This window comes from Meles meles, chromosome 4 (genome assembly GCF_922984935.1).
Source record: "Meles meles chromosome 4, mMelMel3.1 paternal haplotype, whole genome shotgun sequence".
NCBI classification, from domain to species: Eukaryota; Metazoa; Chordata; class Mammalia; order Carnivora; family Mustelidae; genus Meles; species Meles meles.
Genome location: NC_060069.1, coordinates 9,429,936 through 9,452,280, shown reverse-complemented (window position 1 = coordinate 9,452,280; position 22,345 = coordinate 9,429,936). Strand labels below are relative to the sequence as shown.

Below are 22,345 nucleotides of genomic sequence, written 5' to 3'. Positions count from 1 at the left end.
AGCCCAGCATGGGGCTCCATCTCACAACCCTGAGATCATGACATGAGCCAAGATCACAAGTCATACGCTTAAACGACTGAGCCCCCCAGGCGCTCCCAGCCTTTTTTGGGGGGGTGGTTTTATCAATAAGAACTAATCTCCCACAGCATCTAAGACAAAATTCTAAAAAAAACAAATCCTCTGAGCGGGGGGCAACCCTATCGAACTAGGCCACACCAAAAAATGGGCTAGTCCCTCCCTACACCAGCATCAAAGAGGTCCTTGAAACAAGCCAGACATGAGTGGTCAGCTAAGAGAATGGCACATGATCAGATATCACTGAATGTCTCTTGAATGGAAATACTTCAAGCGGCTTTCCTGAAGCATGTGCTATAATACGTCAGAAGCAGTTCCTGGAAATAAAGCATCCTGAAATCAAGTGAGTTTTGAAAGCCCTGTCTGCTATACCCTTTTCTTAGAAAGTCATCATGCAGAATTATATTACAGGCTCTTGAGTTCTGCAGCAAAGAAATGTGCTAACTTTTCTAGTCTTTTCCAAACTTTTAAAACCCTCCTTTTCTTGTCAGAAATACATACATTAGTATCCAACAAAACATTTTTAAGGAATTTGCATTAAAGTTTTATGAAAAATTTGCATTAAAGTTTACAGTAGTAGAGAGAGATGAGTTTCTTGTCAACCTGGGATAGATTCCAATATGTGCCATAGGCCCCTGACCCTCTTTCCACCATCAATTTAGACCAAACAGCTTTCTTTAGCCCTATGTCATGGGCCCTGCTGGGTGACAAATTTGGGGTGTTGCCCAGCTGAAGGTCAGTAGTTACATACCTGGACCCTCTTTCACTGCAACCCAACAGTCAGTACCCACTCCGTTCGCCCCATTTCTCTCTCTGTCTCTCTCTCTCTCTGATAGATAGATATAGATCAGTCTACAGATATCTCTACCCATATATCTATTTTTAGCTATCTCTATATATCATGTTTTGCTTTACTACTTTCTAAAAGATTTCTTCTTAAAGCCAAGGAATTTCCAACATTTTACTATATTTGTTATCTAAAAGTTGAAGCTGCTCACACAGGGTTGAGAGAAAGCATAGTAGGATGGACAGCCCAAATTTTGGAAGAACATTCTCTTTGTTTAATCCTGATCATCTGGACCCTGAGTCTACCCTTTGGTAGGCTGAATACTAGAGTGTTCTAGACAATTATAGACAATGACGGCTTCCCCCTCATCCCAGAAGATTCAAGCTACATCACATTCCACAAAGCTCTCCAAATGTATATTCCCCCCTTCGTATTCCTGTTTCTTTCCTTGCAAACATCAGAGAGAGGTTTTGATAAATGAAATGGATGGGTAATCAGAAAATTAATCTTAACGGATTTTCAATTCACTGCCAACCACTCAGATAGACTGATTCTTGATGACAAGTATTCTAAGGCTGTCACAAGATAATGTCTATTAGAAGAGGTAAAAATCCTTCTCTTTCTTTTTTCTCCTTCCATTCCTTAACTTCCACTTCCCCTGTCTTTACACACACATGTACATACAGCACACAATACTTCTTTTTCAGATCGTGTGTCTCTTTTAGAGGCATCTTCCCCGGTGCTACAACATCACTCACACATTTGTCAGTAATTCTGTCATACGGAAGAGCTTACATTTTGGGGTGTTTCACTAGGTACAAGCGCTATCAGTGAATGGAGCCAAGTCTGTAAGTGATGAACTTTCCCATCACACTATCATCACCATCGGCATCGTTAAAATGATCACCAACAATCAATATTTATTGCAGGCCTACATTTTACAAGCACGGGATGGGTACTCTCATGATCATAAAGAAGGAGCAAATCAATAATATCGGGAGTGTGCTGACAGCTTACCATGGGCTCTGTGCTAAGTTCCTGATGCTCAGTCTCTCCTTGAAGCTACACAGAAGCCCTCTGTTAGCTTCCTGCTCAACAGGTGAGAGGGCTCAGGAAATGAAATCCAAAATATTGCTTTCTTGTAGCAACATCACTGATTTCAGTGCCTAACCTTCGCCCCCTGGAGGACTGTATTTTCACTTCAAACATTTCTTATGTCTTATTTATTCAACTAAAGCGAATTCTGCACAAATGCTTTTGATTAGCAATTTGTACTCATTTCCATGCATTCTTTTATTCACCCAGTGAAGATTTAATGAGTGCATGTCATTTTTTCCAGCACTAAGCTAGGTCCTAGGGATTCAGCCTTAAACTAGATACATTTCCATTCAGCCCAAAGCATGGAGTCGAATTTATAATATAATGTCCTACTCAAGGTTCCATTTATCCTGTGGGAAGACTTGAGTGCACAGGAAGGATATTCTGCATAGAGGGGGCTATCGGCAACGCTGTAGTGCCCTGCAATGGAGCCATTCCTGCTCAGAGAAAGCAAGACGGAAAACAAATTCTCCTAAGCAACATCTTTAGATGTACAATACGTGTGGCAAATACGAGTGGCTCTCATCAGTTCCGAAAGCCCATTATGCACATTTTATCTGATCTGGCAGCTGTTTCGGGAGCTGGGCTAAATGTTTTTTGTATTTGTACAGCAAGACATCAGACTTTCAGGAATTAATAGGCTGAGGACTAAATGAAGCAGCTTTGGTCCATACAGAGAAGACCTTCTTACAATCAGAAAAACCTGAAGAAGGAATAAGGTACAGTTTAGCAGGAATGAAGAAGAAGAGATTTAAATAAGAGATGCAGGGAGGGGTGAGGAATGGACTAATTCTTAAGGTTTCTTCTAACTCTGGGTTTCCAATTCTGTGCCTGAATCCAAATACGGATTTTTTAAAAACTGGCTTTGACGGGGGCGCCTGGGTGGCTCAGTGGGTTAAGCCTCTGCCTTTGGCTCAGGTCATGATCTCAGGGTTCTGGGATCTCTGCTCAGCAGGGAGCCTGCTCCCCCCTACCTGCCTCTCCTCCTAATTGTGATCTCTCTCTCTGTCAAATAAATAAATAAAATCTTAAAAAAACAAAAACAAAAACTGACTTTGATAACCAGAGAATGGATGGTTTTTAATTACCTAGAGAATAAGTTTAGTCATTATGGATTGTCCATGGTTCATTTCCAGTTCCCTGGTTTTACTTGACCCAATGTGAGGTCTATTTTCTTGGTCTAGTATATGTATACAAACATAAACAAAACAGAATGAATGTATTAATCGTGACTTTTTATTTTCTATATTTTTTATGCTTTGACATCTTGGGGCCTTGTTGACTGTGGAGGGACTGTCCCTGTCAGGGCTGGCTAATTCTTAGAGATAGTAAAGAAACCTGGATGAGCCAATCCAATGCTCATACCCCCAGCAACCTCTTTTGTCCAGCTCTTACGCTCTGAGCCATGATTCCCCTATCCTGATCAGCCCAGGGACAGGTCTCAGACAATTAGGATTAGCCCCTATTCTCTGGAGCTCACTGAAATTATTCAAACTAGAGAATCCTAACCCTCATTACCCTGCCTTGCCCATTCTTCTCCATGAAAAGCACAGTAAAGCCTCTAGCCCATGCTTCCCCTCATCCCCTCTGCCTCCTGACTGACCCCAGTGGCCTTATTTGATAGAAAAGAAAGAACTAAAATGGAAATTTAGGGATTATTCTCTGGACTTAATTACTTATTTAAAAAGATTTTATTTATTTATTTGAGAGAGAGAGCAAGCAAGAGAGCACGAGCAGGGGGAGGGGCAGAGGGAGAGGAAGAAGCAGATTCCCCACTGAGCAGGGAGCCTGATGTGGGTGGGGGTCCATCCCAGGACTCTGGGATCATGACCTGGGCGGAAGACCGAATGCTTAACTGACTGAGCCACCCATGGGCCTCTGTGGATTTAATAGCTTTTCCCTGGACTCTATGATTAGCAGAGGAAAGAAGCTGACATTTTTTGAGCATCTACTTCATACAACTGTAATCACATTATATTTCTTAAGTTTCAGAACACACTAGCATTGCAAGGTAGATATAATTAAATGCCTTAGAGGCCAGGACACTAAGCCTGAGGAAGTTAAATAACGTCCAAGTTCACACGTTCAGTTCCTGGCAGTGCTGAAGCTGTTCCAGGTTTTATTGATTTTTTCAATAATTTTTTAATTTTTTAAATAAACATATAATGTATCATTAGCCCCAGGGGTACAGGTCTGTGAATCGCCAGGTTTACACACTTCACAGCACTCACCATAGCACATCCCCTCCCCAACGTCCATATTGGTTTGTTTTTTACCCCACACCCCAGTTTCCACTTCCTACACCAAATATGAATGTCAGAGCAGCCTGTTTTGATTCAGCTTCAAGGTGGCAAACAGAAGGGGATGGATTCTGTTCATTTCCTATGCATAGAGTCAGTTGGATCCTTGAAACAACAGCATATGCTAAACTTGATGGATGAAAAAAGCATGTTTATAAGCAAGTAATATGGGTACGGGATGAGGCATATGAGGTACTGAAACTCAATCTGTCTCGTCTGGCTTCTGATGGGACTGGCCTGTGGCTGATGGAGCCAAGTGTTTCCTGGCCCTAGCCTCAGGCAGAGCTCTTCTACTCACAGCGAAATGCCTTAGCTCAGCTCTCCAGGTTGGGATGATCCAAGGCTTAATTCTTGGACTGCTTTTATTTTATCTCTACACTGGCTCCAATCTTATGGTTGGTTTACTTTGAGTAGACCAAAGTAGAGGTTTACTTTGGAAGTAACACCCCAAGTCCAGATGTTCACCCTGAACATCGGACACACAAATTAATCTGCACTGTCCCCACCCCACCCTTGGTGCAGTGACACAGAGCTTCTGGCCAGGGAGAGAAGAAAACCTTCAAGAGGAGTGCTCTGTCAAAGAGGGCTGGTTTTACTTTGAACAAAGCCTGGAGAAGTTCTCCTAAACACCTTGATGTTGAAAATCACAGAGATTTTGGTGATGAGCAATGAAGAGAGGGCTAGAAGGCCCATGATCCTAGTAGCAAAAAGCTACCTGGCAGACCAGCCAGAAACTTAACAGAGAGAACTAGGGAAAGGGAAAGCCAAGAAGAGTCCTTGGTGGGGAGGGGGGGTGTGGGTTAGGAAGGCTGAGGTGTGTTCTAAGTTGCCCCCATTCAGGAACAATCAGAGCAGAACATGGGGCAGACACCAAAACATCTCCTAAACCACCCAGAGATCCATCAGCCAAAGAAGGAGGCCTTATAAGCTCAAGGGGATTAAGTAGAGATTCAGACCAACAGCAGATGAGTAAGCTACTCTACTCGGAGATGACTCCTAGGAAGCCAGGTTTTAAAAGCAAAATCATACTCATCCTTGATGGTCTGGGAGATGGCGCACATATTCAAGGTTCACCCTTTCAGGCCAGACTGGAGAAAGAGTCTCAGAACTACAGTCAAATAGGAGGCAAAATTGAAACTCCTTGAACTCTAAAAACAGTCTCCAAACTCCCCACCCATTCCCCCTGTTCCAATGCCCCACATGCAATAGTCAAGCGTGAAAATATAACTGGACAAGGGGGTATAAGCAGAGCTGCCCGCTCTGTCCCTCCAGTTAACATTCCACAGGTATCTCAAATTTGACATGCCAGTACAGAGCTCCTGATAACCAGCCCTGATTTTTCCAAGGAAAATTAACAGGAAAAAATTCCAAACTAATGAGGAGACAGGAATAGCAATTTTATCATTTGAGCAAAAGTAAGGAAAATGAACAAAAGAAAATAACAATGTAAAATAAATAATAAACATAAAATATGATGGAAGAAACAAAATGAATAGAACAGGCAGTGCATAAATGTAGAAGGACTGAATTCTCCCATTAAAATACAAAGACTGTCTTTATTGGCTTAAAAAACTGCTTAATGCAGTTTATAAGAAGCATAGTTAGAGAAAATAATAAAGATTAAACATAAGGGGATGAATTCAGTAAAATACAAATTTAACAAAGGCAGGATTGGTGATAGTTCTAATAAACAAGATGGAATTTAAGGTTAAAGTACTTACCAGAGTAAATAAAGGTGCCATGAATTTATAAGTTGCACAGTTTTTGAAAAGGGTATGTAAACCTGAATTCATGCATACATAAAGATCATCTGTACATATGTGGAACAAAACTTAGGCAAGAGAATGTTATAAAAATACAATTACTATAGGAGATTTCAATACCCCTGTCTCGAAATGGACGGATTTAATAAATAAACAATACAATATATAAATAAACAATAAGCAATAAATAATAAACAATAAATAAATAAAACAATAAACAAATAAACAAATAAAAATTCCAGAGGAATTGGCTTGTACAAAAAAATAAGTGAATACACAGACACACGGCACACATGTATATGACACATACGTGAATTACACACACGTACACATGTATGTACACACACGTATGTTCACACATGTACACATACATACCTATCTTATCCTCATGAAATAGGAGACTTTTTCTTTATGTCTATGGAACAATTATGTAAATTGGCTTTATAGAAATAAGAATTAAAAAGTGCCAAAACTCTTCTTTACTTATTTGCTTTGAAATTTAAAAACAAAATTCATCGATAATCTTTGTGTTGAAGGGGGAGTAAAAAGAAATTTCAAACAACCTAGAAAGCAACTAACCAAATGCTTATCAAAACCTATGGGACTCTTTGGAAAAAGTATAGCCTTAAATGTTTTTTATTAGTAAAGAATAAAAGTAAAAATATAGAAACTTGGTATTGATCTTAAGAAACTAGAAGAGCAATATAATAAATCATAGGAAATTAGGAGGAGGAACAAATGCAGATAAAAGCTTATCTTGGGGTGCCTGGATGGCTTTGTTGGTTAAGCACGTGGGGCTCTTCCTTGGTTTTGGCTCAGGTCATGATCTCAGGGTTGTGAGATCGAGCCCTGCAACAGACTCCACTCTCAGTATGGAGTCGGCTTGAGAGTCTTTCCCTCTCCCTCTGCCCCTCCCCCCACTCAACCACTTGTGTGCCTGCTCTTTCTCTTTAAAATAAGTAGATAAAAAATCTTTTAAAAAAATCTTATTTCAACAAAACAGAAGACAAGGAATACAAATGTTAGAAAGGATAAGTAAATTTGAGAGGTAGTTCTTTGAAAAACAGTGTAAAATAAAATAGACTAACACCTAGCAGTCGGACTATAGATAAAAGAAAAAGAACAATCACAGATGTAGAAAAGATTAAAAGAATATTACATGCAAATTATTTCCCAAAGGGAAATGATTGCTTTGGCAAAATATAAATTACTCAAACCTCTTTAAGAAGTGGAGAAATTGAACAGACCAACAACTGTAGACAAGCTGGAAGCTGGTGAAGGTGATTCTAGAACCATCAATGAAAAGGGCACTAGGACCATAGGGTTCACAGCTGAGATTTATCTAACCTTTATAGAATAGATAATTATCATGTTCCTTCAACTATTACAGGCCATAGAAAAAGCTAGACAGCTCCCTAAATAATTTTATGGAACAAGCATAAATTCATACCAAAATCTCATAAAGAGTAGTAGAAAAATAGAGAAGCATACCCAACCTCATTTAGGAATATAGATATGAAAATTCTAAATAAAATTGGCAAAAGAATTCAGCAGTGTATACAAAAATACAGTAAGACCAAATAGAGTTTACTCCAGTGATACAAATGGAATTATCAGGACACTTACCAAAATAATTAATTAGATCAATACATTAAAGGAAAGAAACCACATGATCATATCTATAGATACAGAAAAACAATACTAAGTAAAATAGAAATGGCTGGAAACTGCTTAAAAAAATAGAAGCAAACCAAATCTAAATAGAATAAATAAAATAATAAAATAATCACTTCAATTAAAATCAGTAATTAGATCAGAATTCTCATTATTATTATTGCTATTATTTAATATTGTTTGAAATTGTTTAGAAAAAAAAGAAAATTAACTGGTAGATACATTGAAAATTATAGTTGAAATGACCTCTTTTTTGCTAATTCCATTATTGTATATCTACAAAGAATCAAGACACACTAATAAAATCTACCAGTATTAATATGAGAATTTGGTAATGTGCCTAAAGATAAAATATAAGAATATAGAAATTTGAAAAGCTATTGACTTCTCTCTACTTAACAGTAGTATGCAGAAATGAACTAGAGGAAATAGTCCACTTACAACAGTGATAAAAGATTTTTTTAAAAAGAAAGGTGGGGTAAGTATAGAGGGAGAGGGAAAAAGAGAATCTCAAGTAGACTCCTAGCTGGGTGTAAAGCCCAACCCAGAGCTCGATCCACAAACCTGAGATCATGACCTGAGCCGAAATCAAGAGTCTGATGCCCAACTGACAAAGCCACCAGGTGCCCCAACAGAGAGAAAAGATTTTTTGTTTTTAAATCTCGCAACTAAATTTATTTTTATTTATTTTATTTTTTAAAAGACCTATTTATTTTAGAAAAAGAGAGAGATAAAGTGTGGGGGTAGGGGCAGAGGGGGAGAGAGAGAGAGAGAGAGAGAGAAGCAGATTCCTCAATGATCGTGGAGCCCATGACTCTGAGATCATAACCTGTGCTGAAATCAAGAGTTAGATGCTCATTGACTTAGCTACCCAGGTGCCCTGGAACTAAATTTATTTTTAAATTAAACTTTTTTCTAAATTTGGAACTAACTGTAGTTTCACATGAAATTGTAAGATATAACACAAAGAGTTCCTCTGTACCCTTTACTCAGTCCCACCCAATGGTAACATCTTACAAAACTCTAGTACAATATAACCAGGATATTGACATTGATACAGTCAATATACAGAACATTTTTTAAAGATTTATTTATTTGAGAGAGAGAGAGAGGAAGGGAAGAGGGAGAGAGAGAGAGATTATCAAACTCCACAATGAGCATGGATCACCAAGTGGGGCTCAGTCTCACAACCCTGAGATCATGACCTGAGGCATTACCAAGAGTCAGATGCTTAATTGACTGAGCCACTCAGGAGTCCTAAGACATTAAAAAAAAAAAACAAAAAACCTTTTTTAGAGATTTTATTTACTTATTTGAGAGAGAGAGAGAGAGAGAGAGGACACATGTAGCGGGGAGGTAGAGGGGCAGAGGGAGGGAGAGATGCAGAAGACTCTCTGCTGAGCAGGTAGCCCGGGATCCCTGGGATCACAACCTGAGCTGAAGGCAGATACTTAACTGACTGAGCCACCCAGGCACCCCTAAAAAAAAAAAATTAAGTAGGTTCTATGCCCAGGATGGAGCCCAATGCAGGGCTTGAACTCATGATCTGAGCTGAGATCAAGAGTTGGACACTTAACTGACTGAGCCACCAAGTGCCCTGACAGAACATTTTCTATCACCACAGGGATCCCTCACATTGCCCTTTTAAAGCCACATCTGCTTCCCTCACTGCTCCCCCCACCTAATCTGTTTTCCATTTCCAATACTGCATCAATTCAGGAATGTTATTTAAATGAACTCAAATGGTATGTAAACTTTGGGGATTGACTTCTTTCCCTCAGTGCAATCCTCTGGAGGAGATCCATCCAAGTTGTTGTGTGTATCAGCAGTTTGCTCCCTCTGGTTAAGTAGAATTCCATGGTAGGGATGCACACAGTTCAACTATTCCACTCATGCAGGAACACCTAGGTTGTTTCTTGTTTTCAGCAATTACAGATAAAGCTGCTATAAGCATCTGTGAACAGACATTTTTGTGAACGTAAATCTTAATTTCTCTGAGCAAATGCCCAGGAGGGTGATTGCTGGGTTGGGTTGCTAGTTGCATGTTGATTTCTAAAGAAATTAGAAATTGTTTTCCAGAATGGGGCATCTCACATTCCCCTTAGCAGTGTATGAGTGATCCAGCTTTTCCAAACCCCCACAGCATTTGCTGTCTTTATTTTTTATCTTAACCATTACGATAGGTATGTAGTGATATCTCACTGTGGTCTTAATTTGCAATTTCCTAATAGCCAACGATGCCGAACATTTTTTTCATAGGCTTATTTGCCATCTATATATCATCTTCAGTGAAATGTCTCTTTAAGTCTTTTAATTATTTTCTAATTGGATTTTGTGTTTTTTACTGTAGGATTTTGAGATTTTTAAATATATTCAAGAATTAGTGCTTTGTTAGATATGTGGTTTGCAAATATTTTCTGACAGTCTGCAACTTGTCCTCTCATTCTCTTAAAATAGTCTTTTGTACATCAAAGTTTTTAACTTTGATAGTCAAGTGGGCATATTTCTATAAATACATTTCTAGGTTCTCTGTTCTGTTCCATGGGACAGTCTACCTACTGTCAATGCCATGCAGTCTTAATTTCTGTAGCTATAGAATAATTTTGAAATTGAGTAGATTTATTCCTCCCATTTTGGTCTTCTCTCTCTCTCTCTTTTTTTTTTTTCCAAAAGAAAATTTTTTTTATTCTAGTTCTTTTGCCATTAGAATAATCTTGTTTTATATCTACAAAAAAATCTTGCTGGTGTTTTGACAGAAATTGCGTTAAGGTTATTTATTAGTTTTGGGGGAATTAATACCTTTATTATGTTGAATCTTCTAATCCATGAACATGGCATGTACCTTCATTTATTTAGATCTTTGATTTCTTTTATTTACATTGTATAGTTTTTAGCATTCAAGTCCTATAGCATTTTGCTAGATTTACACCTAAGTATTTCAGGGTCTTTTTTTTTTTTCTCCTGAACAATTGTAAGTGGTATTGTATTTTAAATTTTAGTTTCCCACCAAAATTGTAACAGACAATTTACAGAATGATAATCTATTAGCAATAATCGCGCCTCGGATAAACCTCATTGGCTACGATACTGCCACTGCGCAAAGCTGAGAATGATAATCTAAATGGCCAACATATTTTAGAATGTCCAAATTCAGTACCATTCAAGAAGATGTAAATTGGAATAACAATAAGATATCATTGAATTCTCATTAGCTGGCTAAAATTCAGGAGTGATAATACCTATTCTACTTGAGAATATCACCTGCAAAATATAGATATAATATCTTTCAGTAAGTCTAAAACAACTAATTTTTCTTCCTATGTTGGAAAAGATTCTGATTCTTTGTATGAGAGTGAGTTGAATTAGTTGATTTACATGTAAGGACCATGTTGATGAAAAATATGTAACTTTGAATGCAAGAATAGTTTGGTGCCTCTGTGACCTGAAACTACAGATCCTTGCTCTAAACTGAACACCAAGGGACTCCGGGTCAGCACAGTGAATTCATAGGTGACATGGATATGTTCAAGAGAAATACAGGGATATTTGATCTCTATTGCCTATCCTGCAACCTATTAACTCGAAGTAGTTTGCATTTCAACGTTAGATCACACTACTACATTTCTTTCAATGTCATGATATCCTTATGAAACTAGATTTTTGGCAGTTGCTCAAATGTGGAATAGGAAATGAGAGTGGTGAGATCCACATATGATTTCGAGGTTTGAGAAGTTATGCAGTGCCCAACAGGCATACACATTCCATCATCAATGGAATATATGATTATATTGGAACATAATGATTAAAGAGTAAAAATTAAAAGATTCTCTTTTTTTTCTTTTAATTTGACAGACAGAGATCACAAGTAGGCAGAGAGGCAGGCAGAGAGAGAGGAGGAAGCAGGCTCCCCGCTGAGCAGAGAGCCCCATGCGGGACTCAATCCCAGGACCCTGGGATCATGACCCGAGCCCAAGGCAGAGGCTTAACCCACTGAGCCACCCAGGCGCCTCCAAGATTCGTTTTTTTTTTTTTAATTTGTTTTATTTGTTTTTCAAAGGACTCATTCAGTTGTTTAGACCTAACCACTTAATAAACGAATAGAAAGTTATTTCTTTTAGCCTAGCTCCACTGTAAATTACTGAGCAACTAAAGTTGCTGTGAGTGCATCATTTGCTACAGGACAACACACACTAAGGTCAAACTGCTGAGGCAGGAGGCAATGGTTGCAACGACTATGAAAATAGCTACATGGACCTGAGACAGATGACCATCGCAATAAGCTCTTTCCTCCTTTTGTAAATTTGTAAAATAATTAATAATAATGATAATAATTATAATAATCCCCAAAGTGCTACCACTGACTTTATTCCTATTTGCCCCAAGGAGTTAACCAATACTCCACCCACTGCCTCCACTACAACCCGCAGGGATGAAAGAATACAAAGCAATTACAAATCGATTACTGTTATACTGGGTTTTCAGGAGCCATAAATCTGAGAGCTGCCTTGCTAGGAGACACAGTAAGTTTGACAAGTTTCTTAATATTCAGAAGCTGGGCATCAGATCTATTCAGAATTTGCAAGTTTTTAGTGTTGATTACTTCCTTTGTGTGTTTTATAATGAGATTTGTTAAGCACAAAGGCCACATGTCTACTTTATTATATCATTATTAAATAAATCATATTGGGATCATTTGTCCCATCCCATTAGGCATTCTTTTTTTTTTTTTTAAAGATTTTATTTATTTATTTGACAGAGAGAGATCACAAGTAGATAGAGAGGCAGGCAGAGAGAGAGGAAGGGAAGCAGGCTCCCTGCCGAGCAGAGAGCCCGACGTGGGACTCGATCCCAGGACCCCGAGATCATGACCCGAGCCGAAGGCAGCGGCTTAACCCACTGAGCCACCCAGGCGCCCCCACATTAGGCATTCTTATTCTGGAGACTGTCAGGATTGCTAGCATAGTAAAATATTTTCCAGAGAGACTCTCCAGCTGAATTTCAAAATTCAAAACTTCCCTGGCATGTCCAAGAAAAATTCCTGATGGTGTGCTTGCATAAAATTTCCATTCCCTCTCAAGAAAATGCCAATAAACTCATCTAAGTCTGCTTGATGCAATAATTATCGTACCACCAAGAGCAACGTGAGTGTTACACAGGGATTTTACGGGTGCCTATTACAGACAGTGGATTTTTTAAAAATGCCAAAAACCTTTGTTTTTTTTAAAACACTTTGGCATCTCTTTTGTCAAACACAAGAGGTGTTAATATTGTCTTGGTAATTAGGCCTCCAAGTATTCATTAGCACTAAAGCAAAAATGACCTCATAAAACCAACAGTTACATATTTCACTTGCTTAGTCCTCCCTTATCACATTCTGAGAAAAGGGTACGTTTTTCTTAATGTTTGTTCTTAGCTCAGGCTTCCATTTTCACCTCAATAATTCCTAAGCTTCAACGTCCACCATACTTACACAGGAGCCTACCTGGATGTAGTTCTCACTATTCACAGCCAGGATCTAGGCATACCACTATAGGGCAGAGTTTCACCTACTTTGTTGCTACCACTGTTGTTCCAAAGTGCCTTCACCTAGAAAGGTAAATACCATTACTATCCATCCATGCTCTCAGTTGGAATGGGAAGGATAAATGGAGGAAGGTGGCTGGTCAGCTTCAGTTTAGCCCAGAGGATGGCAGAAGAGGGTCACTGTAGTAGAGCTAGCAGACCCTTAAGAAGTCCCATTTGGGACAAGACCATCAGTGACAATTCTTGGGGATTTAGCGATTCAATAGTGAGAGGCTAAATTGGAGGCCCAGACTGGGAGCTGAAGCCTAACTCAAAGAAGGAATGAAGCAGATTGGGATATCAGTGGAGGCCAGCCAGTCCTACTTAGACAATGGGAATGGCAGAAAATGGAAGGAGCCAAGCAGGAAGGAAGGAACAAGTCAGGAGTCATAGTCAGCACAGGCCACTGGGCAGCAAGGAACAAGTCAGATGGATGCTAAAAAGCCACTGAGCTTGGCAGGCAACAAATTGGTTTTGGAGCCAGGTTAAAGCTTCCATTTATAGATAGGGTAGGTTAAGATCTCATGTTCCTCTGCCAAGGTAGGTTCTCATCAGAATCTTCACCAACAGCCTAGCTGACTTAAAAGAGTTATCACTAAAAGTCAAGAAATTTGAGTCCTTGAAACCTTCTTCCATTCTCTTATTTATTATGGCCAAGCAATAGTTACTGATTTCTTTTTCCCTGAAGCTCAACTTTGAGTTTATAAAATGGGGGTCCTAATACTTAATGGTAGTACCAAATGGCCTTCTCCCTGCCATTTAAATGAGCAAATGGACATGGAACTATTGGACCAAGCAAAAAAGATGTTGGGTCAGATTACAAATAAAAGTGAGGAATGGAACTACAATGAAAAATATGGAACTACAATCAAGTACCAATACTGTTTTATTTATCACGCTAGGTCAACTGCTTCATCGTTGCTAGGATATAAATAGAAAATTGCATAAGGGCTTAAGGAAAATTTATAGATTCTTTAAAGCATATCTGCAGGGACAGTATCTAAGGAAGAGATTAACATTCATGAGAAATGAGGAAACTTCGGCACCACTCCTCCTACAGATGTAAATCAATCTAAAAGGCACCTCACTAGCAATTCCAAAGACGGTACTCTAATGTACCTTAAGTGCTGTGCAGGGCAGAAGGCTGTCAATATTATGGCTTTATTGGGTGTCCATTTTACAGAATCAACCTTAGAAAGTTTTGCCACTTCTGAAATAGTACTTCCTCTGTTACAAAGAGAATGGCCTGGTCCTTGCGACCTGCTATGAAGCACAAACAAGCATCTTACAGCAATGCTGAGTCATCTTGGTCAGAGTGAAAGCAGTGTGGCTTGAAGTAATTCCATCAATACTGGAACTGCCACCACAGCTATTAATTCCAGAACAATCTTACAGAAATGAAATGCATGACAGTGAAGGCTGTCTAAGTTATGACTCTAGTATTTTACCTGATTTTAGGAGGAAATTATGAGACTGACATTTTTTGAGACCTTCTTATACGTTTATATATAACTTAATTCTCACAACATCCCTGCGAAGTGGGCATCCTTCTTCCTATTTGGCTGATGAGGGAAAAGAAGTTCAGGGAAGATTTATAATTGGCCTAAGGATGCTTAGCTATTAAGTTGCAGATTTGCTATCTGAATCTGATGCTTTTCTTAAACTGTTTGTAAAAACAAAACTTTTGACAGTTCCCCATTCACTAATGAAACCCAGGTTCCCATGGCATGTGTCTAAAGCTTCAGTTTGGGTGATCTAAATCTTAGCCCCACATGTAGCAGAAAGCCTGGACCATTCCCCACTTTTGCCCTCCAGATCACCTCAGTCTCCTTCAAGGTGAAGGGTGCACGCCCACGTGTACATTTCATGGGATGGGATAAATAATTTTTTTTTAAAGATTTTATTTATTTATTTGACAGAGAGAAATCACAAAAGAGGCAGGCAGAGAGAGAGGAAGGGAAGCAGGCTCTCCGCTGAGCAGAGAGCCCGATGTGGGACTTGATCCCAGGACCCTGAGATCATGACCTGAGCCGAAGGCAGCGGCTTAACCCACTGAGCCACCCAGGCGCCCCGGGATAAATAATTTTGCTCTTGAGGATGATTTGCCAGCCAAGATTTGGAAATTCTCATTTATACTCCATGAACAACCAGACATTTTATTCCGAGGAAAGTTTAAATATATGACAATTTTTATTTTCAAAAGGGCAGTTTGGAAGTTGAGGATAATAGCCTTTTTTCCTATAATGAGATTACAGTTCTGTCCGTTCTCATGAGATGGTGATTTCAGGTGATGATTGGCCCGAAGGGCTGGTAAATCAGATGGGGGGTATGAGCTTGTTCAAAGCAAGAGAAGGAGATTCAGGGAGATGACTTACTTTTCTTCCTGCTCAAGAACTCCCTAAAGGAAGAGACACATCTTCCTCAATGAGAAAATGCCTAGGTAAGTCCATTTGGGGGTAGAATCTGAGCTTTCAGGGCCTGAATGAGGACAGAACTCTCAAGCCTGAGACTTGCTTTTTTTCTCCAAAGAGGGAGGAAGCAGGGAGAGGAAGACAGGGAAAAGAGTGTCTGGCAGAGGAAATGAGCAAAGGTCTCTTGACATATGGAGTGATTCCACTTCAAGACCACCCTCATTTCTAATCAGGTTACCTAAGTCATAAAACACTTGAGAAAAATGGAATTTCTAAGTAAAAGTTCATGAACAGCCTGGGCATATTGTCTGGAATAACGGAATGGTATAGGAAAAAGACTGGGGGTCCCAGAGGTAGCACTCCACAAGAAAGGAAGCTTCTGAGCACTTTTCTCAATTGGCAGTGGGCAGGGGGTTGCCCTAGAACCACAGGCCATGGAATGGTTTGGGTCAAGCTCAACCAGATACCTGAGGCAGCGGACACCTGCGCTTGGGAACTTTGCAGTTCTGTGCTCTTGCTGTTTCTCCTTCCATTTGCCCCTTTTAGGACCCCAGGACTTTTACTACCCACAATGATGTCTTGGGTTAACTCTCGACAGCTCTGTAAAGAGGAAGAAACAAAGAGAGATATAGAAATGGAAGTAGGTAGGATATCTGGATGTTTCTTACCAAAAAAAAAAAAAAAAAAAATCCACGATTCTCCAGCTGAGAGGAGATGAAAATCTGCATTAGCATTGCTTTAATGCTCAAATGAACAAATTAGGAGGCCTTTTGAGAGGAAATAAATGACTGGATTACTATTTATAGTCAATCAATTAAGGAGCAAATGATAGCACTCAAATGAGGTTTCCCTGCTTGGTGAAATATAAATAGTGACCCCTCATGATGCTCATTTTTATTAAGGATCTTTCTAGCAACTTTGATGTTCACTTCAAAAGGAAACTCATTTTTAAAATAAATGACTCCTGCCCCTTGCATCAAATCTTCACTCTCCCTTTGTGGTTCAACTCAATTATCCTGGAGAGTGAAGCCTTCGTTTGTTTGAAGTTGTCCAGCTCATCCATATGCCAGAATGTTACAGGGTACCCAGGAGGACAGTGTCTGAATCTATTTTATGATCTTTCTGAAACCCATTTGAGTGAACCTAGTGGTCACTCAAATTAATAGTTACTAAGTATTTGCCAGATTCTCTATTAAATATTTTATATAACTGATCTCATTCAATTCCCACAAGAAGCTTAGAATGAATGTAGTATTATTCTCATTTTGCAGATGAGAAAACTGAGGGTTTCACTTACCCTCACTTAACCCAGTTCTTCCTTTCTTCCTTCCCTCTGTCCTTCCTTTCAGTAACTATCTATTGAGCGCCTACAATCTGTCACCCACTATTCTAGTTGCTGAAGATACAGCAGTGAACAAAGCAGAAAAATAAGGCAAGATTAAGGATAGAAACTGGGGGGGGGGGGGTTGGAATTTTAAATAGGATTGATTGGGAAGACCTTATTGAATCATGCAACAGGTTAATGAGGGCTCAAGTTCTTTGCCACTTTTCCTATTAAAAAGGGGGGTCAATTTTTATACCTTTCCCCTAGAACTGGGCTATTTGGTGTCCTCTAACCCTAACCCCAACCCACAGTGTTTGGCTGAGGCTGTGCTACGCCTAGTTGCTGGCCTAGCTTCAAAAGGGCTGTCAGCTTTCACTTCAGCCTCCTGGAGCTGAGAAATGTCATGAAAGGATTTTTACTACTTTGAGGGTGCCGTGCTGAGAGGGAGCCAGAGCCATGTACTGGGAGAAGCATGTGAAGGGAGGGGAAAAACTCCCCTGCCTGTTTCCATCTCCATCTACTCAAGTCATCCAGCGGAAGCCCCAGACACTGGGGTGCGGAAACAAGCTCTCCTCTCTGTACCACGGCTGATGTCCTGACCCACAGAATCATAAGATACGGCAATAACCAACTGTTGTTATTTAAGCTATGAATTTTGGAAACAGGTTATTACATACGAATAGAGAGCAAAAAGATGGCGACTTTTGAGTAAAGATACAAAGAGTGTTAGGGAGTGAGCTGTTTTAAGGAAGAGGATTCTAGGCAGAGAGAATGCCACTTTCAAAGGCCCTAAATGGGCCTGGAAGCCTCAACAAATGGGTAGGAAGTCAGTGTAGATGGAGCAGGTTGAGTGAGGGGAGAGTAGAATTTAGAGGAGGCTGGAGAGGTAAAGGGGGAAGCAGATCATGAGCGACTTTGTGGGTCACTGGAATGATAATGCTTAACTATTATTCTTTAAGGATCTGTAAGCCAACAGTGCCTATATACTGTTGAACAAAACCAATTAGACACTGCCCTCATTAAATTTAAAGAACCCAGCAGTTAAGGGACATAGCCAGATATGTGTTAGGGCTGCCTGTCCCAACCAAAGGTGATGCTTTTAATCACTGCACCATGCCTGCTGAAACCACAGATTGATAAACCTCTCCAGGAAATCTCATTTCTCAACAAAGGTTCAGTATCTTGTGTTTTGATTTTTGGGGGTTTTTGTTTGTTCGTTTGCTTGTTTAGGACAAATAAGGAACTACTTGCTTTTATTACTTCTAGTTGAGAATTAATATTGAATAATATATAGGAAAAAAGAAAAAAACTAGAGGAGAAAATATTTATCAGCTAGAGTTCAACTTTTTCTTTCTTTCTCTCTTTTTTTGTTAACCGCCTAGGAGGCTTCATGTTAAACAAATGTTATGACTGCTGAAGGTGAAGATCTGTTCTGAGTGGGATGAACTGAAAAAAGATGGCCTAGCGCTGAACACCAATTCTCTGTATGAGCTTGAAAAAGTCATTAGCCTCTCCGTGTCTCCAATATCTTACCAGTACAATGAAGGGTATTTTCTAAATGTATTTTATGAAACATTAATTGATAAGATACTCTGTTAAAAAAAAAAAAGTGTGGTTGTTTGTATGTGGAAGAGGGAGTGGGGACTTGTGCCAAATAAGCTGGGCAATTCTGTATATGATGTCCTCTTCTTGAAGAACCACAATGCTAATTAACAAATTAAAGACCCTGATAAGTTCTGTAATGCACTTGGTGACTGCTGAAGACTTAAATACCAATGGTCTTTGTTGACCTCAATGATGCAATTTCTGTCTGCCAAGCCAGGATATACATTATCTCCCGGTTGTGATGTGAGGTTAAGTCATTTATCATATATTAGCATATCTAGTCTATAATTGATGCTTAATGTATGGTCAGTTTCAGTGCCTTGTCTTCCCTTCTCTTTATCTAGGTCTTTGTTTCTTGAATAATACATTAGAGTGAATAATAAACTGTAAATGACAGATGAATTTATTGTTGCGCTGCCACATTATAAACACTCACCTTCCCATCTGTGTGGTTTCGGGGAGGAAGAGTATCAGGGAGAGAGGTTAGCCCATCACCTCATTTGGGCCAAGAGATTCAACCTCTGTCCTCAAACTTTCTTTCCAGAGCAACTTAAGAGAGTTAGTATGACGACATGCATATTCTAACTCTTTCTTTCTCAGGAATTAGCACATTAGTAGTTGGGCACATGACCTGAAGCAGGGAACGGAAAGGCTGGAAGCTGACATCTGAACAATATTAAACAAGAAGTAGATAACCAGGGGCGCCTGGGTGGCTCAGTGGGTTAAGCCTCTGCCTTCGGCTCAGGTCATGATCCCAGGGTCCTGGGATCGAGCCCTGCATCAGGCTTTCTGCTCGGCAGGGAGCCTGCTTCCTCCTCTCTCTCTGTCTGCTTCTCTGCTTACTTGTGATCTCTGCCTGTCAAATAAATAAATAAAATCTTTAAAAAAAAAAAAAAAAGAAGTAGATAACCATTCCTTAAAATGAAAGCTTTGATAGGTATGATTTCATTCCTTTCAGCGGGAAAGCTCAGGTAATAACAAAAATATCAACTTCTCCCCCTTTACTTTATTTATTTTAAGATTTTATTTATTTATTTGACAGAGAGAGAGGTCACAAGTAGGCAGAGAGGCAGGCAGAGAGAGAGGGGGAAGCAGGCTCCTTGTTGAGCAGAGAGCCTGATGCGGGGCTCGATCCCAGGACCCTGAGATCATGACCTGAGCCAAAGGCAGAGGCTTTAACCCACTGAGCCACCCAGACGCCCCCCACCTTTACTTTAGATATGCCTTATTTTTTTCCTTGACCAAGTGACAAGTCTTTTCGATATTACAATTAAACTTGTAACCTGCCAAGGCAGGGAAAAAGGCACATACACATACACACACAGAAGTGACTAGATCAACCCCACTGAGACTCCTGTGGGGAAGGGAGGTAAGGCAGGAAAGAATATATACCACAAAATGGTTTCTTTTAGGAAATAAAACTTTTTTCTAGCCAGGACATGACCATAGCATCTCCTCCAGATACAGTAATGTATGTTTCTCCAAGAAATCCATGTTGTTGCATGTGTCCTTAATTATGATAAAGCAGCCAGTATTGGACTCTCTTGCACAATGAAATTTTCCTCTTTAAATTGGACACATAATAAAGTATCATGATAAATGTGGTTTAGCAACTGACTTAATAACTGAGATAACATGGCCCACAGCTGCCACGTTCACACGGCCTTCCTTGGATGCCGCTGATCTCAAGCATAGTCTTTTGAAGTACCAGTCATGATAAGCCTGTCCAATGCTCATTGCATTCATGTGGAGTTATAATAAATTAGGTTGTTATTCCTCCAAACCTTCCATTTATTTCTGGTGATGTCTCATTGTAATTTAGCTCAAGTTAATGATAACCCAAAATGCAATATTACCAGTTATTATTTTTCACTTTAAAATAGTGCCTAAGTGGCTAATGTTCTCTGGAGTAGACAAAGTCCTGAGCCCACTAATGAGGAGATTATGATGGGCAGAACAAAGAGGCCACAGGAAATTGTGCCTCTGGCTCTCCAGTCAGATCATGTCTACTTCCCAGGCTTCACCTGTCTCAGGAAGGCAAAGAATCTATAGGAAATCGGTTGCTAACATCAAGGAAGATGCCTCCTATAATGCTTATAGGAAAATTTAGCAGCATGCACCAAAAGCCTTAAATATGTATGTGTTCTTCAACCAAACAATTTAATACTTAGGAATGTATCTCAAGAAATGTTCATCACAACAGCTTTTGTAACAGAAGTAAAAACGAAGTAACTGACATGCCTAATAATATGGGTTTAAGTAATTATGGCACACCTAGTATTATTTCCAGCAAATACTTCACATGGTATTACAAGTTTTAATTTATTTTGTCTCCAAAACCACCCTAGGAGGCAGTGGTATTATGATCACTATTTTACAAGTCAGTAAACTAAATCGTAGGGATAAATAACGTGCCCCAAGTCACATGGCTACTAACTGGCTTACCTGGCATTTGCACCAAGTCGTTGGGCACTATAGTCCACATTTTTTGTTTTGTTCTGATTATAGTACAGTTGACACACAATGCTGCCTTAGTTTTTGGTGTATAATACAGTGATTCAACATCTCTCTCCGTCATGCTGGACTCACCACAGGTGTCGCTACTATCTGTCGCCATGAAACTTTATTACAGTATCATCCACTATAACCTCTGTGCTGCCCCTTTCATCCCCATGACTTACACTATTTATGCTGCCTTAGAACAATGGACTGATGTTCTGTCAGCACAACGGTATTAGAGATAGATACTATTTCAGGGGAAAATTTTTCAAAATATGCGGGTGTGTGACAAAAAGCAGGTTAAAAACTAGGTCAAACAATGTGACCCCATTTTTAGAGAAAAAAGGGAAGAATGTATTCATAGGCAGAAAGAAATCTAAAGATCTTTCAAGATAGAGCCAACGATACGAACAATGGTTATCTGGGGGTGGGGGGCATCTCTAGTGCTTCCAAAATTTTGTTTTGGTTTATTTGTCCATTCCGATCATTATTACAAAGATGCGATGAATGTTGCAATGTTAAGCCTCCTCCGAAATCACAGAAATGTAAGTGTAAGTATGAGAGATAACATTATAATTAGGGTGTATAGGTTTTGAATCATAAAACCTAATGTTAGCCTCTCTGTGACACGGCACACTCGTGCATTGCCGCAGGCAGTGAAAATGGTTACGACCCTCTACAGAAGGGAGCCGGCACTACAAATCAGGTCAAGAGCCATGAAAGCATTCATTTTCTGTTACTCTGTGTTTCTACTTTTAGAAATCATCCTCTGCTCATGACTCAAAAGAAGAAAACTGCCTCCTGCGTTTAGGAGGAAACATGTAAGTGAAATCCTTAATTTGGGCATCCACGGGTAGAACCCTGAGAAGCTGGGCCAGCTACCAGCATTCCTATTTGTACAGCTTCTTCTCAGGCTGGTAAGGGAAGACGATGACCAGAAACACTGAAGAACTCTGAGGGTGTTTAGCAAAGGCCTCCTGTCAGCATCCTGGGTGTCACAGAAGCCAGGACGCGCATGAAGAAAAAGTATAAAAGAGACCTAAATCCAGAAACACCAGTGGCTATGGGAGGGCAGGCCTGTGCACAGGGCTCTGTGCAGGCATCAGTATGGTCTTCAAGGACTGGTTTCTGGCTTCCGCCCCAGGCCCTGTGAGAAATGGCCCCAGGCCTCGTCGTTGGCAACTCATAAGCATTCCTGCAGAAAGGGCCTCTTCCCTCTGAGAACTGAAAATATCCCACTTTTTCTC

At 39.8% G+C, this 22,345-nt stretch overlaps 1 protein-coding gene and 1 non-coding gene across 3 annotated transcripts in view; both read right to left on the bottom strand.

The window, feature by feature from the left end:
- CPNE4 (copine 4) overlaps positions 1–22,345 on the bottom strand; it is a 505,564-nt gene that overhangs the window by 193,537 nt on the left and 289,682 nt on the right. The gene's annotated exons all lie outside the window — the stretch shown is intronic.
- Positions 10,663–10,802, bottom strand: LOC123941001. The gene has a single exon (XR_006818132.1). It is a non-coding gene; the product is annotated as a U4 spliceosomal RNA (small nuclear RNA).